Consider the following 21125-nt stretch of genomic DNA (forward strand, 5'->3'; position numbering starts at 1 on the left):
ACTTCAATATGAGCATTTAAAAAATTAAAGTCCTACTCCAACTACATTACTTCCTTTCTCCTGAATTCTCTATGATCTCACCTTACATCCAGTCCCAAAGACTGGAAACACTAGGTTTTGAGGACTCCTTTCCCTCCTCCATCCCTTTCCTTTAGTTGGTCTTCACGACCTATCCATTGGACTTAAGGAATGTCCCTTAGGTCTGGCCTCTTCTCTCCATTCTCCCCGCATCATCTTTGCATAATGTTTCAGCATTTCCTACCTGAATTAGTTCTTCTCTGTACTACTGCTAAAATTATCTCCCTAAAACACAAATAAAATCTTCCATCACAAACCCCTACTTTTTCCGGATTGCCTGTATTATAAAGTTTAACCTAGCTATACAAAGGACTTAACAATTCCACACATCCTCATTCTCCAAACTAATTTCCTGTCTTTCCTCAGTTCATTTTTATTTTTACTACCATCCCTCACCCCTCTCCTTTTGAATATAACTCTTCATTGGAAAAAGTCCTTCATCAACAAGGGTCTCTTCTACCAAGACCAAAACGTGTAAGGTTATCCCTCAAGTGAAAGGGTTTCTACCTTCATCTTTTTTTTATTATTTCCATGCTCACCTCTGAGAAGAAGGGCATGGTATTTTTTAATTAATACAGTTCTTATAGCCTGTCTTGCACCTATGGCGTATCCACCCATCCATCCATCCATCCATCATCCATCTACCCAACCGTCCATCCATCCATCCATCCATCAATATTTATCATAAATTCTATATAGTTTAATGCCTACTGGGGAAATTTAACTGCACAATGTATGAAATTTTATGAAACATCAAAAGCTACAAAATTTATATCCAGAAGATTTTAAATATAATGTTTACTAAAATGTCACTTTTTGAAAACATTGTTTCAACACAACTCAAATTTCTTTAGTGCCTGGGGCCTGTGTACCTCTAATACTTTTCATAGTTGGTGGACACAGTCCTCGTACACTTAGAATTTAACAATTTGGAGCTGGGTGTTTATGAGCTCTCGTGACGCTGTGGACGCGGGGGGTCTCATGGAGTCCTAAATGCACAATGGGCACTTCAGAAGTAAATGTACGTGTGCCAAGTGAGATATCACACAGAGTCCTGTTGACAGTGTTTAATGCATTTAAAGACATGCTCTGTGCTTTTTAGAAAAACCCATAAAATCAGAAGGTTACTCACACTGTAACTTTATATGTTGAAACATATCAGACATCCTACCCTGATTGTTTGACTCCTTGTGTCTGAAAGTTCTGCATTCATGCATCTAAAGTATGAGAAAGGAAACTGGCTTACAAACCTCTAGCGAGGGCTTTCTATCATCGCAATTTTCTTCTAGGCAGCATTATCTAGTAGCTAAAGCTGGAACACTGATTTTAAAAATGGGTTTTAAAAAGGATTTTAGAAATCATATATTTCACAATATCAATTTTCCTGAGGTAGACTTAAGCTTAGAGTCCTCATAGAGGCCAATAGTAAGTGGATTTGTTAGAAAAAATAATGGATGCTACTATTTACATAGGTAGCTTAAACAAAAGTTTACGATAGGGATTCTTTTTTGAGTGATGGGCATCTCAAAACATGGGCATTTTTTCTAACTTTTTACACTAGTTTAATGGGCTTGAAGAAATAGTCTCCTTTTTGTAAAGTAACAGATAAAACACACCTAATATTTTACAAAAAAGAAATGGTTGAAATAGAGTGGTTTGCTTTTTTGAGTAAAAATATTGAAAACAATTAAATGACTTTTGGACAAAAGCTTTACCTTGATCTCAGAGAAGGATGGTGTTTTCAGTAGCTCTTCCTTTACAGTCTGGGTTTACATCTCTCTCTTAGCATCTCTACAGGGCCATAACCTCAGTTTCTAATTCTACTCTGAAGGAGTGGGAGAAATCTTCCCAGTGTACGTCTTCCTCACAGCTATCTCCTGGGGTTGTCTGTATCCATAGCTGCCAAGCGGTGAGGGAAGAGGGGTTCGTAGAGAAGGCTTTGATCAGGGCCACACATTCACCCAAACCCAGAAACACAGTCCCAGCCATGTGAGCCAGCATGGCACTGCTGCTAATTCCTCTTTTTACCTTAATAACTGGAGAACCCTGGAATAAAACATTTTTAGTTGTGAATTTAAAATGGCAATATCTTGGCTTTGATGCTGTCAAAATGAAATCTGCATTACCAAAACCCCGTGAACAAGAATATTAATTATATTTGTACAACCTTTTTTCTTAACCAATCACTAACAAATTATGAAAGTACATGGAGTCTTATTTGGGAAATAATTTCTGGCTATTATCTCAAATCGAGTGCTGCTAATTTTGCTGGTCAAGTCAATGTGCTGATTGCTTTACTTCTTAATTCTACTTTATCTCTCAGAGATGGAATCGTATTAAAATCTTTTGAAAATAAAACCAAACATTGTTTAACTGTTAGATTAACCTTCACTGAGTCAATGGGATTCCTAATGAATAAATCCATTGCATTATATTTGATTTGACTTTCTAAAAACAATATCAGAGCTAATTGACAATTTAATGGAGGCTTTGCAAGAACTACCTTAGTGTTTTTCCCTCGTCTTTTTGTTTCAAAATTAGACTGTGGCTCAGTTTCTGCATAATCTTTAGTTTAAGCCCCCTTTCAAAGTGCTGGGCCAGCACTGGACAGCCCCTGGCTATTAAGGAGTAAGTTCTTATTTGGGCAATTGGCCAAACTTGACTGCAGTGGTAACAGTTGTAGGTATATTATTGTATTCATTTTACTAAAGGGCACGTCACTTTTTTTCCTCCAGGAATTTTTAGCAAGTGGTTAAAAATAACCTTTAAGAAAGGTTATATTACTTCTGAGGCCTAGCCAAACCTTTTGGATAGAAATCTGCATCCATCATACTCAGATCTGTCAAAGTAAGTCTAGTGAGTAGCTCAGTAGACATAAGGTTGAATTCAAATGTCACTGCGCCATGTTTTGTGAAAAAGTGGCTGGACGAGATGACCTTTGCGTGCCAATGTTCCATTTTGTAGTTTGAAAGGTAGGGAAAAGCTAGTCCATGAAATTATACAGTATTAGGGCCCAACTTGAGAGCAAAGACAGATTCAAATTTTAATTCTGAAATTGTCAGCTATGGTTGAGAATGAACATAAATCTAATCACCTCTTATATTTTCATTCAATCTTCACCTGAAACTTACTTTTAAGAATGAATAATGTTCACTATTGGTCAAGAAGGTGTGAGTTTAGTGATTATTAAAAAAAGCTGTTTAAATAATTCTCCATTAAACACTTGTTTCTTTAAAATATACTGCACATTCTATAATTTTGTTTTGTTGTGTTTTTCTCTTCCTGTTTTATTGAGATATAATTAACATACAGCACTGGATAAGTTTAAGGTGTACAGCATAATGATTTCTATTCACTCTATAACTTTGAACTGTGGCTATTAACTTCCCCAAGGAAGTTCTCTAATTCTAGAGAACAACACGAGACAAAGTTAACAATTAGTCATTAACAATAAGTGATAATGAAGAGCATTCACTATAAAGAATCTCAATGGAAATTACTTGAAGATGAGCCATGATGTTTTTATATACTTGCAAAAAATGCAAGAAAGAGCTGAATCAGTTTCCATAGGACCGGTGGAAAAAATGGTAGTATTCTCATTCAATGAGCACTTTTTATACATCTTGTGTACATAGCTATTTATAGATAGATCCTAAATGTGCAAACCTCAAAACTAAATAATTCCTTTAACCAGTGACATTCTATCTAAATAAGCCAAAACTCTTTTGAAAGAGGTGCCCGCGGAGAACAGTAGTTGTCATGTCTTTCAGCTTTCTTCAACACCAAGGGGATTTAGATAAACAAATTTCGGATTGTTTTGCTCCTACCTTTAGCTTTCTCTTCCCCACCACCTCTTTCAGAACATATTCTAGGGACACATGTAGCAGCTGAGCATTTCTTAACTTTAGAGATGGAGCCGTTGCCCCCGTGGTTAGTGGTTATCTTATTGTGTTCTGGATGACGCCTTGCACCGGGCGGGCGGAGGATAGAGCCCTCGCAGGCTCTGGCAAGATTGTCCTTATATCTATGGATTCTTCTCCTCTTACACCCTCCTTCTGGGTACTTTTATCCACACTCTTGGTTTAAAATACCGCCTATATGCTTATGATTTGCAAGATTCTACCTCCTGCTATGCGTCTCTTCTGTCTAAAGACTGAAATATGCATCAATCTACTATCTCCACCACAATGTGTCACAGCGGCCTCTTTCCTCCCGAAAACTTGATCTTCCCATATTTCCAAATTCAGCACAATTTAAGTTCCCAAGCAACATCTGGGAAGATACAGATGTCATATTAAGTTAAAAATCTGTGTCTACCACTTCAGATACATTCCTCATCTTTTCCACCAAATCCATTATGTTTAAAACCTAGGGTAATTTGAGATGATGTGTTCTCCCTCATATCATGATAGCTGGCCAATAAGTCTTGTTGATTTTACCTTTGAAAGATTTAAAAAGTAGAATAAATATGCACTATTTGTTTATTTAAGACTCACCAAATAATTAACTTGATAAAAACAGGATATAACAACATAATTAGTTACAACAAACAACTGTTGTAGAACAAGGATTGGCAAACCATGCCTTGTGAGAAAAATCCTGTCTGGTCATTAGTGATCTTTTAAAACATGTGTTTTAAAAAAATTTATAGCATTCAAGCTAAGAGTGGTTTTTACATTTTTAAAGGGTTGTCAAGTGTGTGCATGCACTCGCTCACACACACACACACAAGGAAGAATATACAACAGGGACAATATGCTCTGAAAAGCCTAAAATATTTACTATCTGGCCTTTAACAGAAACGTTTACCAACCTCCACTGTTGTGGAGTAAGCAGCTAAGCTTCACAACCCAAGTTGCTAGTTGGTACATTATTACCAAACCTTATAATAAACAATTTAGAAATCTGAATTCAAACTTCCTCATGCAGATGGGATGTAGTATACATAAGATTACATTTCTTCAAATATTTTGCAGTTTGTTTCCAAATACTGATTATAGTAATAATATTTTTCATCCAATCTTCTAATATCGTGGGATGAATTAAATTTGCCGTGAATATACAAATCATATGGAGACTATATTCCGGATGCAGCTGTAAAAACTTGAAAGAGAAGATGAGGACAAAAATATTCAAGGTAACTTAGTAATTTCCAAATGAATTAAACACTAGTTATCAATTTCAAAGTGGACAAAATCCCACCAGGTGTCCATGTAAAGTCATCGTGGAATATGCTTTAGGATATGACCACTAATTAGTCGTTATTCCTTTATCAGCAAATCAGTTAACGAGCATGTGTTTTGTGCCAGGGATCATGCTAAGTGCTTTCTGTTAAGGATGGAAGATGCATATAAAAATATTTGTCACGCAATGAGGTACATGCTCTATGAGAGACATGCATTAGGTACAGCAGTAGGAAAAATAGGAAAGATCACCTTTGCTGGGTGACGGCCCACTAAGACTGTCCATGCAGGATGACGCTTGAGCTGAGTCTTAAAGAATGAGTTGGAATTAACCAGCTGGACCACTATGGGGAATAAATATATATGTAGTACATCAATATATATGTATTCTTTTTCATATTCTTTTCCATTATGGTTTATTACAGGATATTGAATATAGTTCCCTGTGCTCTACAGTAGGTGCTTGTTGTTTATCCATTCAGTAGTGTTTTTCTGCTTAAGGTCTCACTATTGTCTAAAAATCTAAATATATTCATCTCTGTAGAGCAACCTGAGGTAAGGAAGGTACCATGTGTGTCTAAAGAAACCACCTCCATCAGGAAGAGGTAGAATGCTAAGATTTTGCTCTTTCCTGCACCAATCACTAGACAATGATTTTCACATTAAAAAAACCTGTACTCAAAAGTCCCAATAATTAAACCAGGTAAATGAGGCTGCCCAGAGGAAGGGGGATAGCAGGCAGGAGGGGGGCCCTGAGCTCTGTCTCTGCTGTCCCAAGGCAGCTTATGAGGAAGCCCCCTGGACCCTTGATCTCTGGGGAACATAATTTGAAAATTACTGCACTAGACCCTGAAGATATGTATTTTAAGTACTGTAAACTTCAAAGAGCTGGAGTAGCCAGTCGTGTAACTGCCTGAAAAAGAGTGAGCTTGTTTCTTCTTCTTCTAGAACTGTTGTCGTGTGCATTGATACACGGTCTGTATTAAAGACAGACCGTTCTGTAAACTGATTCCCACTTTCAGTTGTGTGGACACTTCTGGGTTGAGGAGAGCCAGTCCAGCACTTTGGGCAGCCCGAGTTCATCTTCAGGGATTCAGTAGCCCTTAAAGCAGTGATGAATGAGAGTCCCTGGTGGCTTCCCACGATTCTTTCCACATCACACGTTGAATGAGGATGCAGTCTTCTCCCAGGTGGCACCGTGAGTGGGCACCCTGACACTCAGTCAGGATGTCTTGTCACTGACTCTTCAGAGAGAGAAGCTTGGTTAGAAACAATGTTTTCTACTCAAGTCGAAACTCAAGTTTATCTTTCTATCTATCTATCTATCATCTATCAAATTTCTTTGTGTCCCTTTGTGTGTACGTGTTAAGAAAACTTAACATGAGATCTACCCTCTTAACAAATTTGTAAGTGCACAGCACAGCGTTGTCAACTATAGGCACTACTGGATATGGATATGGCACAGGTCTCCAGAATTTATTCATCTTCTGCCTAGCACACAAGGCACGGCTCTCCTGATACTCTCCCAACCCCCCCTTGAACAGATCCTAGCTAACAAACAGGCACACCTTTCCACAGAAGGCTCTGTAGATCCAGGACTGTCTCTCCACTCTCCGGACCGCACTCTATGAGGGTTCCCAGGGTACAGCATTTTGGGCAAGAAGGCTTTGTCAGCTGTGACTCTGCAGATCGGCAGAGCAGGCGATCATTTTTACTGGAAGGCGATAAACTCCAAACACTGCCAGAAGCCTTCTCCTGGCCTCTTTTTGGGCTTCCCTGATTACTGCACAGCTGCTTCAGTGGCTGTATTTGTCAACACCGTAGGGAGCACCACGCAGCCTGCTGGCTGCCGCAAACTGAGGCTTGTCCTGTAAATACGGATGTTTTCCTAAGCTTCGTCCTGTCATTCAGAATGATGTTTTATTCCGCTTATTGTGATTAGTTTTTTGCAGGAGAGCTTTAAAAGTGTAACTGCTTTTGTAGTCTGAGGAAGAAAAGGGCACTAAGCCACATTGAGAGATGTAGATAATTGTTAAGCAGATTTGGGAGGTTGAGAATAGTGAAATTTTGAATTGAGATAGTGCGTACATTTAAATGTATAAATTTGTTTCTTTCAAACCTTTACCGAAAAGGGTTTGCAACAATGTAGATAATGAAACTTGAAATTAAATCGATTTCCAGAGATAATGGAGAGAGTTCAAAGAAACCAGGATGATGATCATTGATCGCGGGGGAAATTGGAGACAGTAGATTCAACTATTTGGACATAAAATGAATCATTCATGGGAATAAGTAGAGTAACACAATTCAGGGTTGATGGTACATTTATATTAAACAGTAGTAGGGACATATAGCTGCTATTATGATGTCTAATAAACCTAGAATATACTAATATACATTAAAATAAGACTACTATATACCATGTCCAAAAAGTGTGTTTGATATCGGTCAGCCCCTTATCCCAGATAATTAGTTTTCTTTATAGCAAAGAAAAGATATGAATAGAGTAGCAGGACCTATCCATTTCCTCTCTCATTCATCGATTCATTCCAAGATGTTTATTCTGTGCCTGTAGTGTACAAGGCACTGTTCTAGATTTGCAGGGAATAGCTGTGGACACAAGAGTTCTGGTTTCATGATGTGCATAATCTAGAGGAGACAAACCACAAGGAAGCTGATGAATAGTGTTTATATCATTAAATTTCACGTAGTGACAAGTTCCACGAAAATAAGAGTCAGAAGTTAAAGGGTGACTGGGGCCAGTACTTAATGTAATGAATATGCACAACAGTTTAAAGGGATATTGGACACAAGAAGAAGGGTGGAAGCTAAGGGTCTACTTGGAGCAGCCTCTATTCATGCTGATGAGGAAGAAGCAGGAGAGGACAAGCTGATCATCTACAAGAGGGGGTGACTACAGGAGCAAGGTTCCCGAGCCAGTGAGGGTGAGGGGAGCTAGGGAACACGGGGGGGCTTGGCTCTCAACTGGGGCACAGATTGGTCGCCCATTACAGTGGGAGGGGAACCCTTGGTGGCTTTGAGCTGAGGTTGGCCACAATCTTGTTTTTGTTTCAAAGAGCTCTGTCTTGCTGCAATGTTTACACTAGAGTATGTGTGCTTGTATATGTGATGGGGGCGAGGATATGAAACAGGAAGACCTTTGAAGAGGTCACTGCAATGGTCCAGATGAAAGATGGTAGAGACTGGAATGACGGTGGTAGTGGTGGAAATGGGAAGAAGTGATTAGATTCTAAAAATATCTAGAAGGGATTGCTGACCACATATGCTGATAGATTGGAAGTTGAGTGTGAGGAAAAGAGGATTCCAAGGCTCAATCTCAAGATTGTAGCCTGTGCAACTGAAAAAAATTAATATACCACCTACAGAGGTGAAAAGCATTATAGGAGAAGTAGATGGTAGCAGGAAAAAAGTCTTTGTTTGTTGGGTATTTTAAATTTGAGATGCTTATTAGATATAGTAAAAGTAGAAGTGCTGTAAAAAATGATTCTTAGAGGCAAGATAGCATCATGTTTAAAGGTCTGTAAACTCTGGAGCCAGAATGCCTGGGTTCAGGCAGCTCAGGTGGCTCATCTGTAAAATGAAGTTTATACTAGTACCCATCTTGTTAAGTTGTTGTAAGGATTAAATGATGAATACTTGTAAAGCCCTAGGATGTTGTCTAGCACATACTAAGCATGTTATATCTGTTACAGACTTTAGTGGTAGTATCGTTATTACCAAGGCTTTTTTTGGGATTGACCGCATGAGATAACTTCTACGCAGACATGCAATTGCCCAATCCCAACACAGAAGTTTCAAGTGTGAGCCCATTAAAATTAAAATCCACATTGTGGTTTCCATAATCACTTTCCTAATGAGCCTTGTGAGGAAAGAATTTGGAAGGCATTGACCCTTTGTTTTGGAGTGGTTTTGTTAGGATGTGAGGACTTTGGACTTGGCTGAATGTGAAACAATTCTCATGCTTCCTGACACATTACCAGTTAAAATTGCTTGTAACTCTAAATTTGTGAACTTTCTTCCATGAATTTTGAGTAGTGTTTTTTTCACACAGGGAGCCTTTTCTCTTGCAGGTTCTAAATGCTTCACCCTTGAATTTGTGTCCAAAGAGTATGTAGTTCAAAGCAGCCTGCACTTGGTTCTGTATATCTGAACTGATGTGCATTGGTGGTTTTAGGTTGAATGGATTCATTGAATAAAAGTTCTTTACTGAATAGTAAGACACTATTTGTTTTTGTAGTTGTTCCTTTAAGTTTTCTGACCTAAATTTATGTAGGGTCATAGGCTAGAATATTTATTAGGTTATTTCTTATAAAGCTGATAGAGTGTGGTGTCAAGAATGCTACTGAAGACTTTCCTTTTGAAGTTCATTAATAAGATGATGCTACAGCATTTCAACTAAAAGGTTTCAATGTTTCAGGGCCCCATGCATATATTTGGTTGCCCTAAAATTTGTCCTCCTTATGAATTTTAAATAAATAAAAGTAACAAAATATTTGCCAAGTGTTATAAAAATAAAAAAGTTTATAAAGATCTTATTATGAAATGTATTTGGCCTCCCAAATGGTCATGTAACCAGTATAAGTTCTGGTTAAGGCTTGTTACCTTATTTGCTTCAAACCAGAGTGAGAGCCTAGACTAAATCATCAGCATGACCTAAAGAAAAAGCTTAAAATCCTGAATAAAGACTGACTAAATTCAGGTGCTTATTAAGAGTACTTGAAAATGGATTTATAATACTTGCTATAATCCATATTGTTAATGAGCCCTCCCTTGCTGCTCTGTCTAGAGTACGTGTGCTTCTCTATGTGTGTGGCGGGGGAGGCAGACAGGAGGTGTGGAGCAGGAAAGCCTTTGAGAGAAACCATTGCAATGGTCCAGGTAAGAGGTTCTGTTATGGGGAGAATTGTGTCCTCCAAAAAGATATGTTGAAGACCTAACCTCCTGTATTTCAGAATGTGACTTTATTTAGGAATAGGGTTGTTGCAGATGTAATTAGTTAAGTCAAGATGAAGTCATCGTGGAGCAGGGTGGGCTCCTGATCCAATACGACTGGGGTCTTTGTAAAATGAGGAGAAAATAAGAGAAACAGACACAGGGAGATGGCCATGTGATGGAGGGAGAGTCGAGTGATACAGCCACAAGCCAAGGAATGCCAAGGATTGCTGGCTACATCAGAAGATACAAGAGGGAAAGAAGGATTCTACCCAGAGTCCCAGAAGGAACAAAGCCCATGTGACACCTTGATTTCAGACTTCTAGCCTCAGAACTGTGGGAGAACAAATTTCTGTTTTTAGCCAATCATTTTGTGAGGTCTCATTATGACAGCCCTAGGAAATTAATATAGATATTATTTTAGAGTGCTAAAACAAGGCAGGCCTTCAACATTCATTCTTTGCTGAGAGCAACTGCCCTTTTAGACAAACTTCAATGTAAATCACTGCTGGGTACTCAAAAGGAATCAAATGTACAATGACCCAGAGCATCTATGGCAATATATAATCTTAAGCAACTTTATTATTAATGTCTATGACTTATGGACCAGACCCTGTGCTAGCTTTTACATGTTATCTTAATTTATCCTTTCGTCAACCCCCTGAGGGTTCTATAATTGTTACGTTTTTTTTTACAAGTGAGGGAGCTGAGGTTTTAGAGAGGTTAAAAATCTTGCCCAGGGTCACAGAGCTGGGAAAAGGGGCAGTGGGAAGCCAGGATTCAAGGTCAGTCTGCTCTGCAGCCTAAATTCTTCGTCTTTACCTGTGAAGCCTTCATAATTATAGTCTTGACGTGGGAAAAAGACACTGCAGGTTAATCTTCCTTTTTCCAGATCCTTTGCTTCCTGCCCTCTCATACCTGTTGGTGACATTCTTTCTCAGATATGGATTAAAAAGAAAAAAGCCATTTCCAAAAGATCTAGAAGGCCATCCACATTGCTGCAACTTAAGACCTTCAGTGGACTCACGAGTTTGTTTGAAATGTGAAACAGTTTGCTAGTTTCCAGACTTCTCACTTTTAACCCATAAATCATACAATGCATTTGTGTAGGGGTTTGGGGAGGGGTGCTAGTGGGCAAAAGTTATCTACTCTTAAAAAGTAACTGAGAAAAATATGACTAGTTATATTACATTTGCTGAGAAAGAGCAAAAGTTTCCAGGACTCTATTTCTAGATTTGGTCACTGTGTGCCATGGGGTATTTGACAGCTCCCGGGACAATGAAGTTAGTCTCCTTGCCCTGGGAAAGGGGATCTGGCTCTGAAGAATGGGTATCAATTTTGCCCTTGATTTCACCTACTTTTGTATGGGAAAACAATTCATTTAAAACAGACTAATAAAATTATTCCCTTAGTTAGAAAATATTTCTCAAGACAATTCCAGGACAATAAATCTTTCCATCATGTTTATAGAGTTTTATGAATTCCATAGTTTCTCTTGGAAGCAAATCATTTACTGGCAAGTTCATAATCGCTGGGATGTAATTTAAGCTATCCATATTTAATGATTCCTTTCATTGTGACTCAAATTCATTTTATTGACTTAATTTGGCATCTCCGTAATATGATCTAATATATTAATACTTTGTAGTGACGGTAGATAATGGTAACCTGTAAAGCTTTATATTATTTGAAATCGTGGCCCAACATTTTGGGGAAATGGAAACAGTAATATGTAGACACCGTCGATGATTCAGCTGTATAAAATGGCTATTCAAATAATTGATATCTTTTAATTTTACAAAACCCAAAAACCCCAGACTTGGACAATATCTTTAAGATCAACTGGTAGCTCTAACACAGAGATATCTAAGACTCCCCTTTAAAAATAAGGTTACAAAAGCTCAGGGAGCCAAAGTGACTTGCCAAGGTCACACTGGCAGTTTTAATCTCTGCAACGTGAATAAGAGTGATTTCATTTAGCAACTGGTTGATGGACAAACAATCAAAAGTCACAAATCAGATTTTGATATTATTGCTCGGTGGTTAGGAATTGACAGTCTGGGTTTAAATCCTTCTCCATCACTTTGGGCAGTTTAACTGTTCAATGCCTCAGTTTCCTCCTCTGTAAAATGTGGTTCACAGTACTACTTACCTCACTGAGTTTATGCCAGAACAATCTGGAAACTAGTATAAATCTTGTTTGCTTTTTATGCTATCTTGTCTTCTGAACTGGTGAGTCTGAAGACATATTTATAGGTCAAAAGAGGGCATTTTCAAGGATTTAAGGAATAAAGGTCACATTTCCATTGGCAATGTGGCTCTTCCCATATGAAAGGTGCAGTGTACAATTACCATGTGGTAGCATTTCAATAACTCCTTGTTATTTTTTATTGTAGTCATAGATACTATGATCAGGCCATATTTATTACATCTAATTTATTAAATAATAGAATGTCCCTGTAGAAATAAAGTTTCACACATTTAAAAATATCTTGTGATACATACATTCAGTTATGAATGATATCTAATTGAAAGAGAAACAGAGATAACTCTTTTTTCAGCCTCCACCCCTCCCTTTCTTAACAACTGAAATAATTGTTCCCAGAAGTCGCTACCCTGTGAAGCCTGGGTTGTCATCCTTTGATGTGTCTCTCACATGGTAAGATCAAATAGTTCCCATAATTACATTTGGTAATTTTGGAGTCATTATTTTTGTTGTTAAGATTTTCTGTACTCAAAAAAAAAAATATTCTAGGTCAACAAATCATCATGGAATGAAAAAAATAGTAGCAACGTGACAAAAGTGGGGAAGGAATGAAAAAGTGTTAAATTACCTTTGGTTCTGGATATTGTGAGCCTAAATGCATAGTCTCAGTAATATAAGTTGAAAATGATCACTTTACATGTGCATTAAAGAATCCATTTTATAAACTATGTCTAATTGAAGTGGATAATCTTAATGGTCATACTGACGTTTAGAAAACAATGGTGTTAAGGAACCGCTCTGATATTCACTTGAAAGAGTTCATAAAAATATAAGAAATGCACTTGAGCTCGGTTGGCCTGTAACAGGGATTTTCGGTGGTGTCTTGAAACACTGTGCTAATGGCCTTTCCAGGTGTTTAGGATTTTGTCTTTGAATTATGTGAGCACCTCACAAAAGGAAAAGCTTGCAGTTAAACACGATAGTGTTCGCAAATGTGGCTCAATAATTTTAGGCTATTTAAGTGTTACTCGATTTACATACTGTCTTTGCATTCCTTGTGGGGTCCCCTACAATCCCTTGCAGGAATGCATTTTGCAGCAGGATGTGTCCTGTTCAGCAAATTTTAAATGCAGTCCTGCCTGAAGGCAGGTGATTGAAGTAGATGATGTTCTCCAGTTCTCACAGCCTGTGGATCATGGGATGACGTTGACATTGCACTTAAGAGTCCAACTTTTGTGGCAGTTACTGAAACAAACTACTGGACGTAGGGTCAAATGGACTGAGGCAAAACATTCATTAGCATCCAATTAAGTCATTTATGTGGCTGGACGGTACTTCATACCCTATAATCATTCCTATTTGGTCCCTGGTGAATGATACTAAAGGATTTTTTTCCCTGACCCACTTAATTTCACATCTGATAGATAGATGTCCTGGTAACGAATATGCCCTAATTATTTAGGTTTGGGTTCTTCTTGTGGTGTAGGAGGAGAGAAAACTAGATCTTTTTTTTTTTCTTAGTTGTAAGGCTAAACTTAGGGAAACAAACAGTTGGCCGCTTTGAGTAATGCAAATTGTTTCTGTGTGTGACCTGAGCAGTCTCTAGAAAATTTTATGGTGATGGGATTAAAATCCAGCAAATTTGTACTCTACAGCCAGCATTTTAAGTTCCAGGAATTCATCTAAAGGATGAATTATGTATATGCATAAAGATTTAACCACAAACATGTTCATGGCAGTGTTATTTTTAATAGAGAAGAATGGAGGAAAAACTAAATGTCTATTAAGTTCACTTATTCTTTCAAAAATACATATTAAGCCATTACTCTGAGCCATTCACTATTCTACTTGCTAATCAATGATAATTGAATCAAATAATAATGATGTTTCATGTAATGGAATACTACACAGCTGTCAACAGTGCTGTAGAATAATATTCCGTCACATGGCAAGATGCTGATGGGGTATTAATGAAAAAGTAAGTAATACACAGGGACGAACCTTTGAATGTTCATATTTTTCAAATAGACTGTAATGAATGCATATTACTTTTCTAATAAGAAAAACAAAATAATAGACTTTATTTCCATACAACTCACAAAAAAATCTATCAAACTGGAAAATCATGTCTATGTCAGCTGGTGATGATGCATCTCCTAAAGGAAAGGACTAATTCAAGAAATATTTATTGCACTCCTACTGTGTGCTGCCTTGTATAGGCTACTGGGAAGCAGTGGTGGTGCCTCCCAGGGGTGTCAGGTATGGCCAGTTGCTCAGTGATAAGAGCGCCTGTTGACTGCTGTAGTCTCCAGACTCATCCAGAGACACCACCATGTGCCATGCTCTCTAAGGCGAAGGCTGGCATACTGCCCCACTCCCTTTGACAAAAAACATCTGACTGTCCTGGGTATCGTGCAATCACTTGGCGACATCTTTTCTGCTTTCCTTCACTCTACTTGGACTCGATTTCATGGTAGTAAACATTTGCACTGTGTGGAGGTGTTCCAAACTATGTTTTTCTCAAGGTTCCATGCACGGATAGCTTTGGCTGCTGTGAAGGGATGAGAAGAGCCCTAAGTGATATTGACAGCATCATTTGGTGGCAGTGGGAGGGGATATATGTATACGTATAACTGATTCACTTTGCTGTACGGAAGAAACTAACACAATATTGTAAAGCAACTAATACTCCAATAAAAATTTTTAAAAAGTGAAAAAAAAAGTATGCCTTTCTAAAAGGGCAAGGAGATTGGAAGCAAGAAGATGGCCATGGAAGAGCCTAAGTCTACCCATCTCTAAATATGACTTTTAAGAGTCACCAGGAAAGTTATATTTAATTAACAATTGAATTTGCCTGGATCCCCTGATATTTTCTGGGATGTAATCACCATACAATCACTCTGGCAAAGAAAAAAAATCTTTTACTAGGAACTCCAGTTGAAGAAGAATGGATTCTCTGGATTTCATGTTGTCCCTTGCACAACACATCACATTAGGTTTTCCTTGAGCCTTCCTATAGTTCTGTAGAAAAAATATTGACCTCAAGAGTGCCACGGGAGTGCCAATAAATTTCTCCTCATGGAACAGAGGGCACTTTCTCTAATTTTGTTACTTTCATCCACTTTAGTAAGCTTCAGCTTGGCTTCTCTTGTATTCTAAACTGCTGAGTGATTGCCTCAAGCTCTACCTGCCTGCAGCAGATAAAGCTGACAAATGTGTCTTAGACTTTGGAGTAAAACAAACAGAAGCAAATAAAAGCTAATATTCCAATGTATGTAACGTAATTAGATTAATCTACAGCCCAGTTCATGAAGGAAAACTAATTAGGAATCAGATGTATAGTTTTTAGGAAATTTTTATGCAACGTACACTTTATGTACCTAGTACAATAAATTGTAATAAAGCGTGCATGCGTGCACACACACACACACACAGGTCTAGCGACTGAAACCTACTGGGAGTTATGCTTTTACTTTAGATTTAAATTTGTCTCCAATTTTGGAAGGCTTGAGGGTATTCAATTATTAAGATCTGACTGCCATGACTCTAGAGTTGGTTTTGGGAGCTTATTGCATGCAATTAGAGTGACCATTAGGAGGATTTTGTTTGTACGTAGGCAACATGAGGTATAAAGTTGAGCAATGGTTGATGAATTCGATCAATTTAGACAGTCCACTGGAATAATTTAGGCCAAAACATAACTTTTTTCATTATTCAAAAATTTTCAAGAGTCTGACCTTTCTGAAGAATTGTTTTAACTGTCTTCAGACTGTGTCTGCATAAGTACCACTTCAAATTATATACAATTTGAAAAAATTCCTTTATAGATTGTATGTTTGCTTACAAATCTGGTAGATATTTAAAATCAGTACTTTTTTTTTAATGTAAAAAGTTATCCAAATCATACTGAACTGGCATACTGATTTACAATTTCAAGTGCAGGGCAAGAAACCTAGTTTCTATAATTATTTTCCTGCTCAAACCTATAAAAGCCAAAGAAAGAAAAGTCACCTGACTTCAATACTCATGGTGTGCGGCATCAAATCCACCTTTTTTTTTTGGCCAGGATCTGACTTTCCCCTGGTTCTAATTACCTACTTTCTGCTTCGTTGCCAGTAAGATGTCAGTTCAGGTTAAGGGGCCCTATTTGCTGCTTTAAAACTGAGACTCTGACTCTGATCCCTCCAGGGTTGGGGATTCTGTCCTGCCAATACTCTTGCAAACATTGTCTTCTTAGTTGTTTTTATTCTCTGTAATACCATTGACCTTTCCAGATATGTGTATGTAGTTTGCACCTTGAATCGTGATCCCACACAGTGCCTGCTCTCCTCAGGATGCCTCTCCCTCCAGCCTGGCCTCCCTGACACCAGAACTTGTCTGATACGTGCCCCCAACACGTTGACTGGGCCACACCTCTTGCCTTTCCCTGGGGGGCATCTTCCTACCTGTCAACCCCAGTATTGCAATTACTTTCACATTTTTATCGTCTTACAGTCTGTCTTGTATTAATTTGTCACAAGTGGGAAATGTGTAAATTTTGTTCTCCTGATACCATTAAAGTTCCTAATAAAGCAACCCAAAATGGCATAATTTATCCATTCTTCACTTCCATCCATCCACACTAAAAAACTCATATAAATTAGCCAGCATCAAGCAGGACTTTGATGGAATAAGACTTAAGACTGGTTGGTTTGGGACTTCCCTGTTGGCGCAGTGGTTGGGAGCACGCCTGCCAATGCAGGGGACACGGGTTCGAGCCCTGGTCTGGGAGGATCCCACGTGCCACGGAGCAACTAAGCCCATGTGCCACAACTACTGAGCCTGCGCTCTAGAGCCCACGAGCCGCAACTACTGAGCCCATGTGCCGCAACTACTGAAGCCTGCATGCCTAGAGCCCATGCTCTGCAACAAGAGAAGCCACCGCAATGAGAAGCCCATGCACCACAGCGAAGATTAGCCCCCGCTCGCTGCAACTAGAGAAAGCCCGCGCACAGCAATGAAGACCCAACACAGCCAAAAATAAATAAATTAAAAAAAACAAAAAAGACTGGTTGGTTTTGGTGAGAAGTAAGGAGTGGAAGAAAGGCTGAGCAAAAGGTCCTACCTAGATGTATCAGCTTTCTAAGGCTGTAATAATGCTGCATAACAAACAACAACAAAACTACAGTTGATTCAGGGAGAATCAACAATAAACACTGATTTTTGCTTTATTGGTGGTTTGACGGCTTTACCGCCCTTATGTGGCCTCTCCCACAGTTGGGGGCCTCAGGTAGGGCAACTGAGACACGTGTTTACTTTATGTGTCTTCTGCTTTGGCAGGGTAGCCCAGGCATGATGTCAAGGTGAAGGCAAAGGAGCAGAAGAGGAGGCCAAAATGTGTATGTCTCTGCTTGTATCAAGTTTGCTGTAGTCTCATTGGCCAAAGCAAGCCACATGGCCAAGTCCATGGTCAAGGTAGGTAAGCAACATTGGGGTCATGAGTACAATGAGTCCATACTAGATAAGGCAGCTGTGCAAGGGTGCTTCAGTGGATGGCTTCATGTACTAGAAAGGGGGGCTGGGAAGAGGCAGTGATCAGATGCTAAAAGGAATTGTGCAGTCTTTTAACAGGATTCCCCAAGCCAAATCATTTGATCATTTTTCATAGTCTTTCAGAATTAGAGTTCTCATCATATACAACAGACATTCATAGCTTTTGACAGAAGTTTCCATTAAGAAGGAAAACCCCTAAGTAGTTTTATCATTTTAAAAAAATCACAGGATTCTTGAAATTCAGGCAAATGTTTTCTATTATTGACACAGCACTCTAATGCTTTGCCAAAATAACAATAAACATAAGAGCTCTGTTAAAAGTAATATTTATCTTTTACACCCATTGTTCTTGGGCATTGTTCTGTTTAGAAACCCAACCCAAGCCAAACCAAACCAAATGAGTTTGACTAAAGCCAGCATATGTTGCCTTTGTTTCCTGGGAATCTGACACCAGGACCACATTCCATTTGCTACCAACGCATGACTGGTTCTAAGCCACATGTGATGTATGTGATTTCAAAGCCTCATCTTCCTTCCAGTAGCTGACCCTCTCTCTTCTTCTGTTCTCCTAGCAACCTCCTGTGGTTTCCTTGGAGTACTCTGAGTACCCTACCTCCCTTTCCTGAACATTCTACCACAGTTCCCTTTCTTAGGAAAGTTCCACTTTTTTCAAGGCAAGGTGTTTTGCTCAGGGTATTCTCACTCACCAATATTTGCTAATCTGTCACATACTCTCACATTCCTGAAAGTTTATGCTTTTGTTAAGGTGTTAATAAATAAAATAGCTACAGCATAGCAGTAATGTTTAAAAGGAGGCCTTTAATGATTTACAGTGGCTTAACTTATTTCTGGTTTTATGGCATTACTGAAGAAAAGACTTTGGGTTGACTGATATTTAAATATATTTTTCTAATTTTAAAATATTCTGTATTAATTTTAGAAAATTAAATGATGAAAAAACTATGGAGAGAATAAAATCACTCATAATCTACAAACTAAGGATCATGTACTCAGGTTTTTTTTCTCATTTTAGGATTCATATGTGTATTTGTGTGTATCACTCAAACTAGATGAAATTGCCAATATTCAATTGTTTTTGAGCTACAAAAACAGCAATTTCATATGTTTCAACCTTATATTTGTGATCGTTCCCTGTATTAGTAAGGTTCTCCAGAGAAACAGAACCAATAGGATGGTTTATCTATCTATCTATCTACCTATCTATTATCTATTTTTTTATGAAGAAAGAGAGAGAGAGAGACAGAGATAGAGAGAGAGAGAAATGAGAGAGGGGAAATTTTTTAAAGGAATTAACTCATCTGAAATCTGTAGAGTAGGCCAGCAACCTGGAAGGTTAGGCAAGAGTTGATATTGCTTTCTTGAGTCTGAAATCTGCAGAATTTCTATGTTGTAAGTTTTAGGCAAAATTGCTTCTTCTTTGGGAGACCTCAGTCTTTGCTCTTGAGGTCTTCAACCAACTGGGGGAGGCCCACCCACATTATGAAGGGTAATCTGCTTTACTCAAAGTCTACTGAACTAAGTGTTAATTACATCTAAGAAATACATTCCCAGAAACATCTAGACTGCTGTTTGATCAACCAACTGGGCACCATAGCCTAGTCAAGTTGACACATGAAATTAACATCACATTCCTCATAATCTGGTTTTTACTATCCTAAGTAAATGTCAATAACTACCGTCATAAATAGGTCTCTGTCTACATCTTTGATAAGTTTACTAAGTTTACAAAAAAAGGAATTACTGGTTCACTTATCAAAACTGTATTCTCCTAACTCTGAGGCTTCTGGGACATCTGGCATAATCTCTCTCTGTAGGGTTCCAGCTCCTGGGGCCTTTACCCTGTCTCTCTCTCTTTAGCCATTTTCTTCACAGTCTTTGGTGGAATAGCACCAAGTATGGAACCAGGGCGTTCAAGGATGGACAGCCAGACGCTGACTGTCTGAGGATGAATTGATACAAACGTCAATACCCCTTGATGACAGAGGCTGTTCTCAGAGTCTTGGGCTTATTTTATAGCCTTGGAGAACAAAACGTTTGTACCAGATACAGTGATTTACATTCATTATTTTATTTGTCCCTCACAACAGTTATGAGGTAGATACTATTATTACACCCACTTACAGGTAGCAACCTGCCTGCTGGATATGAACTTACTGGTCCAAGCAATAATGCGATGCCATTATTCTTTCCACTGCCAGGGAGTAGACAGAAGGTGGCAAAACCAGCTTTGGCTCAACTTCCAGGAGTTGGTGATACCTGAGGTTGAATGTTTTCACTTCATCATGGAGTTACGAATGGACAAGTAAGATGGAGAGCTGTGATGACCAAAGAGGCCAGAGGTCTGAGGAAGTGTGCATTCTGGCTATTTATTGAATATTTAGACATCATCCTATTATCTCACTGGGCAAAGACCTGGAGGCATTTCTGATTGGAAGACCAGCATATGGGGGTGGAGGGGGGGGAAGAGCAGTTGCCGTAATAGAAGTTAATAATGGCAAATGCCGAGCTTGTGAGTGGGTGTGTGAGTGACACTGAGTGTGTGTGTGTGCATGCATGCTATGCTTTTGAAGCAAGACCATAATAGCATAAAGGATAAATTATAGAATTTATTAGCATATTAGCTCAGGAAGAGACCTTAAATGTTGTCTAATACCTCCCCTTCAATTTCCAGTTGCGGAAACAGATGCCTGCAGAGACTAGGTGTTCAAGGCCTTTCTGTCAGTTCCTCCCACTATTGCATTGATATAAAATAGTAATTTTATGCTGAGAGTATGATTGCAGTGAACATATATCTTTGATTTTGTTCTGGAGAGTGTCATTTTAAAATTTACTTTATTGTGGACTCCAAATCTATTGATGTGTTCTAGACACTCCTATATCAGGACTCAAACTATGTATCTACAACCATATTTTACTCTCAGAAGTGATATGAAGGTCCCTAGTGAGACTATTTGTTCCAACAGTTTTTGGTATGGAAAATATGTTCACCTTAACCGTGATTGAATGTGCTTGTTTCCCGGCCAATGGAGAAAGAAGAATCATAATTTTCTTTCTCAAGGTGTTTTTACTATTATCATGACACCTTTAATCTTGCTCCCGTTGGCTTCCTCTTCTCCTCTCTCTCTCTGACTTTGCACTTTTTCTACTGGAGA

This window comes from Balaenoptera borealis, assembly GCF_965194805.1.
Source record: "Balaenoptera borealis genome assembly, chromosome: 18".
NCBI classification, from domain to species: Eukaryota; Metazoa; Chordata; class Mammalia; order Artiodactyla; family Balaenopteridae; genus Balaenoptera; species Balaenoptera borealis.